The sequence below is a fragment of the Panicum virgatum genome, chromosome 7N, assembly GCF_016808335.1.
Source record: "Panicum virgatum strain AP13 chromosome 7N, P.virgatum_v5, whole genome shotgun sequence".
NCBI classification, from domain to species: domain Eukaryota; kingdom Viridiplantae; phylum Streptophyta; class Magnoliopsida; order Poales; family Poaceae; genus Panicum; species Panicum virgatum.
The window spans coordinates 21,112,554-21,123,244 of NC_053151.1; the positions used below are offsets into that span (position 1 = coordinate 21,112,554).

Consider the following 10,691-nt stretch of genomic DNA (forward strand, 5'->3'; position numbering starts at 1 on the left):
CTTAGAATTGTCTAAGTGACTCTAAGTCAATGTGAGTCTAAGACTGTACGTTCTCTAGGTCAAAATGAGTCTAATTCTGTATGTTCTCTAATACTTGAAATGAAAGTAACAAGTTTGTGAAGTTGCTCATAGGAGGAGTTGCCAGGGCTGGAGCCGGAATCAGCGGGAACGCCATCGGAGGTAGTTGTTGACCCATCTGAACTGAAAGACCTTGAATGAAGGAGTACATCTGGGCCATCTGCTGCTGAACCTCAGCCTACGCCCTCCTCGTGTATCCTCCTCTCCTCAGCTATCGCCGCCTCATGTGCCGCCGCTTGCGCCGCCATCTGGGCCTACATAATATTTTTTGTTTGCAATGTTACAATGGAAATCAAATTTATATACATATTGAATGAATGATGAATAAACCAGGATTTACCTCAAGTTCCTGTACTTGGAGCTCTGCCGCGGATAGCCTTGGGCATATGAGCGGGCCACTGTCCGTGGTCCTGACTCGAACCTGGGCGAGAGTGGGGTTAGAGGCCGTGTCCAGGGTGCCCTCGCCTATAAAGTACCAGCCATACTTCTTCCCTCCTCCCACCTTCATGATGAGTTCTCCATCAAGGTCATGAGCACTCGGATCCCAGTCAGGCCCATGAACCTGCCTTCCCGCCTTTGTGTACATATTGATGCGGGCGTGGACGGAGGGATTGGAGTACACCGAGGGCGGACGTCCGGGTCGTAGGTGACCTCAGACGCCTTGCCCTTGTGAGCCAAAGCCCATCCCATGAACTGGGAGCACTCAGCGCCTGAATGTGATGAGGACTACAAAACAATATATTGTTTACAAATTATGCATAACTGAGGGTTAGATTAATGAAATAAATATGCATACCCATCTAGCTCTGTATTCCTCGTTGCTAAGGCTTCCTTGATGATGTGCTGGCCCTGGCATAAGCAAACGCTGCTCTCGACCAGCGTTGTGCGCGGCCTCCCACTCGGGTTTGAACCACGTGTCCACGATGTGTTCCCAGCGCATCGAATCATTGCGGCACCACCACGCAGGCACCTACATGTGATCAAGTGAATAACATATGAAAAGTGAAATATAAGTAACACACTTAATCTAAGTATAATTGTAAATTTACCTGTAAGTACTGCTCCCGGGTCACTTCATATTTCTTGCAACTTCTTTTTTGATCTTCTGCTTAAGGAACATAGCACCGTAGTTTATGATGCACTGGACTTGCACCTCGTAGTGCAAGTCCTTTACAAGCTTGATGCATCGGTTGTGAGACGTAACCGACGCGCATTCCTCGTATCCCTCGTCACACCTGTAAAAATCCTGCATATAACCACGATATATCCAGTAATTTTTAGAAAACATGACAAATGAATGCACTGTATTAAGGAGTGTATTGCGAGAAATACTTACCCACAGTTCGGCCTTGACCCTCTCTGCCTTGTTGTCGAAGCACCTGCCATCCCTATCGAGCTGATCGGCGGCGTGGGCATAGTGCTCCCACGTCCAGGCCGGCTCGTACCTTCCACCAATGTGGACTAGGCCCGGGAAGTGATCCTTGCACAAAGTGCCCAGGATGCTGTTGACCTTGCACTTGTGAGCACCTCCACTGAGTATTTTCCAATTCCTGCCAAAAGTGATTAAGATAAAATATTAGTAGTGGTAACATCTAAAGTTTATTGTGATTTTTAAGTGGTGAAATGAAAAATAGTGATAACTTCAAAATTTACTTACCGTGGACCAGAGGGTCGAATCAACGACCGTAGGGCAAGAGGAATCGGCCTGTCCGGGAGTCGAGAGAGACCCCGCAACCAGACAGCCAGTGTAGTAGAGTCCTCCTATGTTGCGTCCTCCTCCTCCTCCTCCGCATCCTCCCCCTCACCACCAGACGACTCCGCGGAAGCTACGGTGTCCTCCTCCTCCTCCTCCTCCTCCGGCTCGTACTGCTGCTCCTCCTCCTCAGCACGCCGCCATGGTCGACCCCTCCCTTGACCCTTGGGGCCACTCTTTCCTCGACCCAACCCTCGACCCCTAACGACAGACCCCTCAGCTTCTTGGGACTCCTGGGATGTTGGCATCAATCTTCTAAACGCAGACGCGCACGTTCGCTGAAGGCCGCCACCAACCATCTTTGTTCAATCACCTGCAAAAAAATAATAAATCAATCAGTACATATAAACAAAACGTAATTACAAAGAGAAGCACAATAAACTTGACATAATAAGAAGATGACATGATATTACAACTAATAATTGAATCAGTACGTACATGTATTAGAAATAATCATTGTGGTCGGGATTAGCTGGATCATAAGTCTCGTCATCACTATCATGCATGTTGAGATAGCCTGGCCCATGCTCCACAGGAGCAATATCAGTATCAACCCCTAATTGTAATTGCTCAAGTAATTCTAAGTCTTTGGCATTATAAACCTCATCTCCAGCGTCCTCGTCCTCAACCATTTCATCATCATCTACTTCCATTTCGATCAATTCGGTTAAGTCTATCTCAAAACGGCCTTGTAACCCATCTTCTTGAAAGAATTCGCCATCATATGTATTGGGGTCTATGTTGTAATCTTCATTGTTTGGGACAGGTAGTTTACCGTGTGGTAATACCTGGTACACAATGTCCCAACCCCTAAGACGGGCATCGGTTTTGCACGGGTATGAGAGATAATTAACTTGTGTGGCTTGTTGAGCCACAATATATACATCATCTCCAGGATAGACGGATGACTGCTGAATTTCGACCAGTCCAAGACTAGAGGTCCTTCGCACTTCATTGGGATCAAACCAATGGCATTTGAATATGATATGTTTAAGAGGTTTGCAACCACGAAACGTTACTTTGTATATTTCTTCAATTTTTCCATAATACTCGACCCCATCATGGGCTGGCATACAAACTCCGAAATTTGTGGTTCTTCGATTGGGCCGACTCTGCTCGTGCCTTTTGGTGTGAAAGCGAAATCCATTCACGTCATAGCCAAAGTATGACATGACCCTATAGGCACAACCATCAGCAACCTGCCTCACCTCGGGAGTCATATACACATCGTTTTTACCCTGCAAATTGAAGTAGGATAGGTCGTTGTATTATTCGCGGAACTTGTAATATCAAACAAAAAGTACAAGCTACAAAATGATCAGACCTTTTGCTTGAACCAAGAAATGAAATCAGGCAATCCACGTCCTGCACCGTTTTTAAGAAGGGTATCAACTTGTTGTGGGGTCGCTGCCCTTCTTCCCTGCCAGAATTGATGAGTAAGTTCTCTGTACGAACGAGAACAAAATCGAGGGGGTTGAATGCAGAATATTGATGATACACTACAAATAACCGAGAACTAGTTTGTTGAGAACTTACTCAATATATGGCTCCATTTCGGAAAGATTGGTCAACACATACATCATGATAGTGCGCCACTCTTCATGTTGCATGGTCTTAGGAGTCGCACCACTTGCACTTCCAAGTTGCCATCTAAAGAGGCTGAGATTCATTTCATTTTCGTCGGCTTTGTAATGAGGGGGTGGATTATGCATGTTAGGCAGGGCCTCTGCATAGTATTTGGTTGTGAAGTTTGAGATCTCCTCAGCACAATACGCCTCTGCAATAGAAGCTTCAATTTTGCATTTGTTTTTACATTTGGTTCGAAGAACCTTTTGTTGTCTCTCAATTGCATAGCACCAGTGGCCCTGCACAGCCCCCCCATTCGTGCCACATACGGAAGGTGCAAAATCATATGCTGCATGGGTTTGAAAAAGCCTGGTGGAAAAATTTTCTCCAATTTACAAAGCAATATAGGTGCCAATTGTTCCATTTCTGCAACTACAGTCCGAGATAACTCCTTAGCACAAAGGATGCGGAAGAAATTGCTTAACTCTGCCAGCACTCGCCACACATTGTTAGGGAAATAGCCTCGCACTATCACCGGAAGAAGCCGCTCAATCCATATATGGTAGTCATGACTCTTGAGCCAATTGATTCGCATTGTAGTTAAGTTCACCCCCTCCTCAGATTCGCTGCATACCCATCAGGAAACATTATAGTTTGAAACCATTCTAGTACTTTCTTCCTTTGGGGCTTCATCAGGACGAATTCGGCTGGAGGCTTTTTCCATTTCTTCCCGTCTCTGGGAGGCGGAATGTTGAGTTTTGGTCTATTGCATAACCTGGCTTGATCCACTCTAGCCTTAACGTTATCCTTTGTCTTATCAGAAATGTCCATTACTGTACCAAAGAGTGCCTCACCGATATTTTTTTTCCGTGTGCATCATATCAATATTGTGTGGAAGCAAAAGATCATCCATATAGGGTAGCCTCCACAAACTTGACTTCTGAGTCCAAGCATGTTCCACACCATATCCCTCAAAGCCACCTTCTTTCTTGACCCTCAGCGCATCTAACTGCGCACGAATTGCAGCACCAGTCAACATCTGGGGTGGAGGGTCTTCAACCACGAGACCTTTTTTAAATTTTCTGATGTCTTGTCTGAATGGATGGTCAATAGGGAGAAATTGTCGGTGCAAATCAAACGAGGAATACTTGCCACCCTTCGCCAACCATAAGAACTTGAGAGATGCCTTGCATACTGGGCATGGAAACTTTCCGTGGACACACCAGCCGCAGAATAGCCCATATGCAGGCAAGTCATGCAGGGAGTACATGTACCACACTCGCATATTGAAGTTTGTCTTTGTAGCTCGGTCGTATGTCCATACACCTTCCTCCCAAGCACGGAGTAAATCATCAACCAGAGGCTCCATGTACACACACATATTATCCCCCGGGTATGTCCATACGTCAAGAATATGTTCTGTCGTTGAAACATGACTCTAGGGGGTAGATTGAGGGGATAACGAACACGGGCCAACAAGTGTATGGGGGAGCCGCCATTCCATAGTGATTGAACCAATCTATTGCCAGTGCAACACGTACATTACGAGACTCCCCAGCTTTCTCACTATGACGCCCGTCAAAATACTTCCATGCTTCAGCATCGGCTGGATGTACCATGTTCTCAGGATGGTATCGTTTACCTTCTTTGTGCCATGTCATCTGTTTATCGGATTCCTCGGTCATGTAAAGCCGTTGGATCCTCGGTATGAACGGAAGATACCGTAGGATTTTCACAGGGATCTCGAGTTGCCTCTTCTGACCATCACCTGAGTCGACCTGCAGGTACCTAGATGATTTACATTTAGGGCAGTACTTTGCATATGCATGGTCTTTCCTAACCAAGATGCATCCATTCGGACAAGCATGTCTCTGCTCGTAAATCATCTTAAGTGCACGAAGTAGTTTTTGTGCCTCATATAAGTTGCGTGGCAAATTGTGACCAGCCGGAAGCAGGCTGCCAAAAATTGTCAACAAATCATCAAAGCCATCTCGATTGATGCAAGGCTGAGACTTTAGGGCCATTAGATGTCCGATGGCATCCAGTTGAGAAACATTAGTATGGCCGTGAAATGATTTTTGTGCCGAAGAAAACATGTCGTAATAGGCCTTTGCGGTTGCCTCTGGTGGATCCTCCCTAACCTGGCTATGTCCTTCATCAAACTGTGCTTGATGAAAATCATCCAACATGTCTTCGCACCCAGCATCAGCATCATAATTCTCGATACATTGTCTCACGACCTCGTCTCTCGCATGATGGGCTTCACCATGACAGATCCACCGGGTATAGTTTGCCACAAACTCATTGGTACAAATATGTTTACCCATATTGAACTGTGATTGAAATATCTTGTTTATACACTGACGGCAAGGACATGGAGCTTTACTTTGCCCTTGCTCAAAAGCTTTTTTCAGAAAATCTTCAACCTTCTGAACGAATTCATCTGTCCAGTCACGTTTACCGAACCAGCCCGTGTACATTCACTCACGGTCATCCATCCTAGCTTTAACAAATTACCGAGACATATAAATCAACTGCATCTACACAATATCTATCATGCTCTAATAGGTGAAGATAGGTCCTAATCCCACCCGAGATGTGTAGATGGGGTTAGTTTCCATGCTCTACTCCTATCCGAGACAAATTTCAGCAGCACCTCCCCGCTGTTCTCCGAATACACATCCTGACAAGGAGATTGTGTATTCTGAGAACAACAGGGAGGCAATGCCGAAACTGTCTCGGATTGGAGCAGACCATGCAAACTAAACCCATCTACACATACTCGGGCTGTCCAAAAAACGTGAACAATTCAAAATAGATACGATCATACATATACAAAGATATGCATATTTCCAACCGTATCTCTTTCGAACGTGAGACGTCTAACTAAGTTTCGTGATCTATGAATATAATACGGATTGAGGGTCGAGTATGCCTCACCTTGGTGTCTTGCAAACTAACAAGTCGATGGCGATGGCGGCGGCGGCCCAGTGGTAGAGGAAGGCAGCGGGAACCAGGTCACAGTGACCGATTCTTGCAAAAAAACAATATAGTATTAGAGATCAATTTTAACAGCACATACCCTGATACAATGTAATTCTCAAAATCAATAAAATTTTATTTTGCCTCAGATATTTTGCATTTCATATGACCTTGAGTTTGAGGTACAGAAACAACACAGATAGTGGCAAAAAGGTGCTCATGGCAGTGATGAAACCATGAGACACACCCAGCCCAATCATCTTATCATCACAACTTAGTTGTTGCTTGGGCATGGATGTGTCTCATGGTTCGATGGCAACCATAACAAGTTTCAAAGGCATGTCTAATGACATAAGCTCAAGGTCATCATATGTTACCCAGCGTGAAAACTGAGTACAAATTGATATCTTCACATGCATTGGCATGTCTATAAATAACTATATTTGTTTCAAAGGCATGTCTAATGAGTTAATATCACTATCATTTTAAAACTAATTTCATATCATCACAATCTACTAGAAAAAAATAATGGCACTCACCAGGTGGACACGGAGCACGACCGGAGTGGACGTGGCGGGAGACACGTGCCGGTGGGCAGCGGGGGCTCCTCCTTCTACACCCTCTGCCGGCACAGTGCCCTCCTCCTCGGACGCCGGCCCGGTGCACTGGCCTCCTCGGACGCCGGCGCGGTGCCCTCCTCTCCTTCTTGGATGCCGGCGCACGCGGCCCTCCTCCTCCTCCTCCTCCTCCTCCCTCTCCTCCTCCTCCTCCTCTCCTTGTCCCTCTACCACTCCTCCTCCGCGTCCTCCTCCTCGCCCGGCGCAGAGGACAGGCCCAGCCACGGCGGCAGCGCCGGCCGAAGACCGCGGCGGTGGTGAGCCCACGGCTCGGGGACGCGGAGCGGGGCGGCCTCGGAGGCGTGCGGCGGCGGCGGCGGCCGGGATCGGCGCGTGGAGGAGGGGGCGGCGACTCCGGTGGTCCACCGAGGCGTCGGCTCGGGGTCGGGAGCGCCGGCCGGTCGGGGCGGCCTCGCGGGGGCCGGTCAGGGCGGCCTCGCGGGGGCTGGTCGGTCGGGGTGGGCTCGGGGGTGCCGGTCAAGGCGGGCTCCGGCCGGTTGTGGCGGGGTCGCGGCGGCTCTGGCCGAGCGAGCGAAGGCGGCGCCGGCGCTAGAGGCAAGCGGCAACGGCGGCGGCGAGGGGGGGCGTGGGGGCGGGCCGTTGGCGGCGTGGGGGCGCGTGGGTGCAGGGCTGTGGCGTGGGGTGCGTGTGAGAGGTGGAGGGGGGGAGGCCGCGCGCTGCCTAAGTATTAATCCTGGGTTTGACGTGTGCCAGATCCAAGACACACGGCAACCCTTATTTTCATTATTTCATATACATAAACACTAAAATTACATAATGTACATTTAAAAAATCACTAAACCTAAACACTAAAATTTTTTATATGGCCTCAATAAGACTTCGCCGTGTGCTAGATCCAAGACACACGGCGACCCTTATTTTCATTATTTCATATACATAAACACTAAAATTACATAATGTACATTTAAAAAAATCACTAAACCTAAACACTAAATTTTTTTATATGGCCTCAATAACATGAAATTTTGTTTTGACTAATTCCATCCTATTATTTCATGTCATTAGTGATCACATTTAACTTTGGTCAACTAAAATAGTTTACGTGCAATTAATACATTAAAAATACTAAATGAACACGAAAAAATATCAAAATTTAACAAGAAGCAAACATTATTGCATATTGTCTATAGAAAAAGTTTAAAAGTCAAAGTCAAAATTTTCTATCATCACATCTACAAATCTAACCTCATCCTGATCTTCTCTCTGAAACTTCTTCGGGAAAGTCTCAATTTGTAAGCATAATCGTGACATCTGCGCAACGTACTCAAAGTTTTACTATACATTCCATGTATGATAGCATGAAGCTGCGGCAAATCTCATAATTTTCTGACATCGTTATAATTTGATAGAATTAAAACACTATTTGCCACCACCATCGTCGTAATGTTTCATTACCAGAATCTTTGAAATTTCATTTGAACTACTAGTTAAAGATTTACACTACAGTCAATATTATGAATATCATTTTTACAATTTTTTTCCTATTGTTTCATGCACTTTGCATTAAAATTAGATTTATACCAATAAAATCATCTAAATGATATAAAATAGTTAAATATAACTACTATTTCTAAAAAAATATCATATTTAAACATAAAGTACCAAACAATATATGGAGAATGTAGAAAAATTTTGGAAGGAAAATAAAAACTTTTTCATTTTGTTTGTCGTGTGCTGATGGGAGGCACACGGCAAACGTCATAGTTTGGCACACGGCAAAGCCTCTTTTTGCCGTGTATCTCCCTGGGCACACGGCAAACCCTGACGTCCGTCAGGCGCCGTCTCTGGGCCTGATGGCGGCAGCAGCTTCGCCGTGTGCCTGTGGCCTGGCACACGGCGAAGTAAGGGCTTTGCCGTGTGCCTCGTGTAGGCACACGGCAAACACTGCCGCCTGTCAGCCCCCCTAATGGCGTCTGACGGTAGGAGCACGCGCACGGCACGTGTTCCAACTTCACCGTGTGCCTTGGTCGAGGCACACGGCGAAAATGGTCGTTTGCCGTGTGCCTGGGCTTCGCACACGGCAAACAAAACACTTTGCCGAGTGTTCTTTGTTTGCCGTGCGTTTTTTCGAGGCACACGGCAAATCCGTTCTTTGTCGTGTGCCCGATAAAAAAAACACGGCAAACATTTAGGCACACGGCAAATTGCCGTTTTCCGGTAGTGCAAACCGACCAACCAGACCCTGGCACTGACAACCTGACACAAGGGCCCACCAAGCAGTCACCCAGAGAAAGGCGGTGGCCAGGGGCGCCAAGGTGGGGCCGGCCGAACCTTCCCTGCCTCCCGTCCAAATGCATTTTGGCGGGAAGGTTGATCTTATCCTCCTGAAGTCGGTTTGGCACGTTTCCATGTAAGGAGATGGCGGGAACCGACCTCTCCAAGCTATAAAAGGGGCCTCTCCTCTCCCACTCAACACACACCACTTGGAAGCCTCTCTCCCACACTCTCTTGTGACTTGTACTCCTTAGGGTAGTAGAGCTAGGCTAGTACTTCATTTCCTTAGCGAATCCAGTCGTCTTGGGGTCGGTGAGCAATCCTCAGCCTCCGGTATGGCTTGATATTCCGACTATCGTTATGTTATTCATACAGAGTTCGTTCATGGTTATCTTGCTATGTTCTTAGCTTGCTTTGCCATGATATGTTCTTCATCAAATTGTATTAGTTTGCTTGCTTAGACCAGATGATCTGGGTAAGGATATCAATTCGTTGTGCTTTCGGGCTTGCCTTAGCGTCTTACCTGCCCATCCGAAGGGTGGGGGACCAGGAGCACTAGGGTAGTGACCTCATATGCGGGCATGGTGCCCGGGTATGCGGGATCCCTCTGATATGACGGTGCTTCACGTTTTGACTGGGGTAGACCGCAGGTGGTGACAGCCCTGTCGGTCCGTCGCAAAGCTGCTTCTCGGATAGCATACTCCCCGACGTTTTGGTATCATGTAGGAGTTCATGCAAAGATGAAATGGGACTGGATGTTCTCCAGTGCGGGTCATTCTCTAAGCATGTGGCTAACATAACTTCTCTGCTAATATGAATAGTGTACTAGAATCTTGTTGCCTATGCTCCCACTAATCTTAGGTGTATTCGTTTATTTCTTTATTCATGAGAGTTGGTTGATCTGTGTGTGTCACATTACCCATTATTATCCTTTATTATCACTTACCCTTGTATAATCAGCAGTCTGCACCTTATCTCATAATGTTATGGTTATGTATCTAGTAAAACATCTTTACACACCACGCCATCCCTTGAGAAAATATAAATAACGATACTCTGAATACTTCCGGGTGAAATGCTACAATGGTATATCCATGCGCTTACGGATCCTTCTGTAATCGTTAAGACATACTGCACGGCGTTTCATGGCGTCGTTACTATGAACCTAACCCGTTCATAGTGATTATGCTACGGAATGTCCACCGGCATTTCTAGCGCCGTTGCCGAGAACTAACCCCTCCTAGTAGCGACGTTAAGAAATGCTAACAAGCATTTCTGGCGCCGCTGCCGGGGACTAACCCCTCCTAGTAGCGACATTAAGAAATGCCAACACATGTCCTGTAGCACGTGGCCATGACCTCCATCGCATGGCAGATTACGACTCGTATGTCCCCATACGACCCGTTCCTCAAGTAGGTCACTTCTTGAGGGAAGCGTTCGTAGTTCTCATCACACGACAG

The 10,691-nt window shown here is 46.8% G+C and overlaps 1 long non-coding RNA gene across 1 annotated transcript; it reads right to left on the reverse strand.

Moving 5' to 3' along the window:
• Positions 1–426: 426 nt before the first annotated feature.
• LOC120680522 lies at positions 427–1,615 on the reverse strand. Its single transcript, XR_005677699.1, has 4 exons — positions 1,415–1,615; positions 1,128–1,324; positions 875–1,048; positions 427–804 (listed from the first exon to the last, which is right to left on the reverse strand). It is a non-coding gene; the product is annotated as an uncharacterized LOC120680522 (long non-coding RNA).
• Between the last annotated feature and the right edge of the window lie 9,076 nt (positions 1,616–10,691).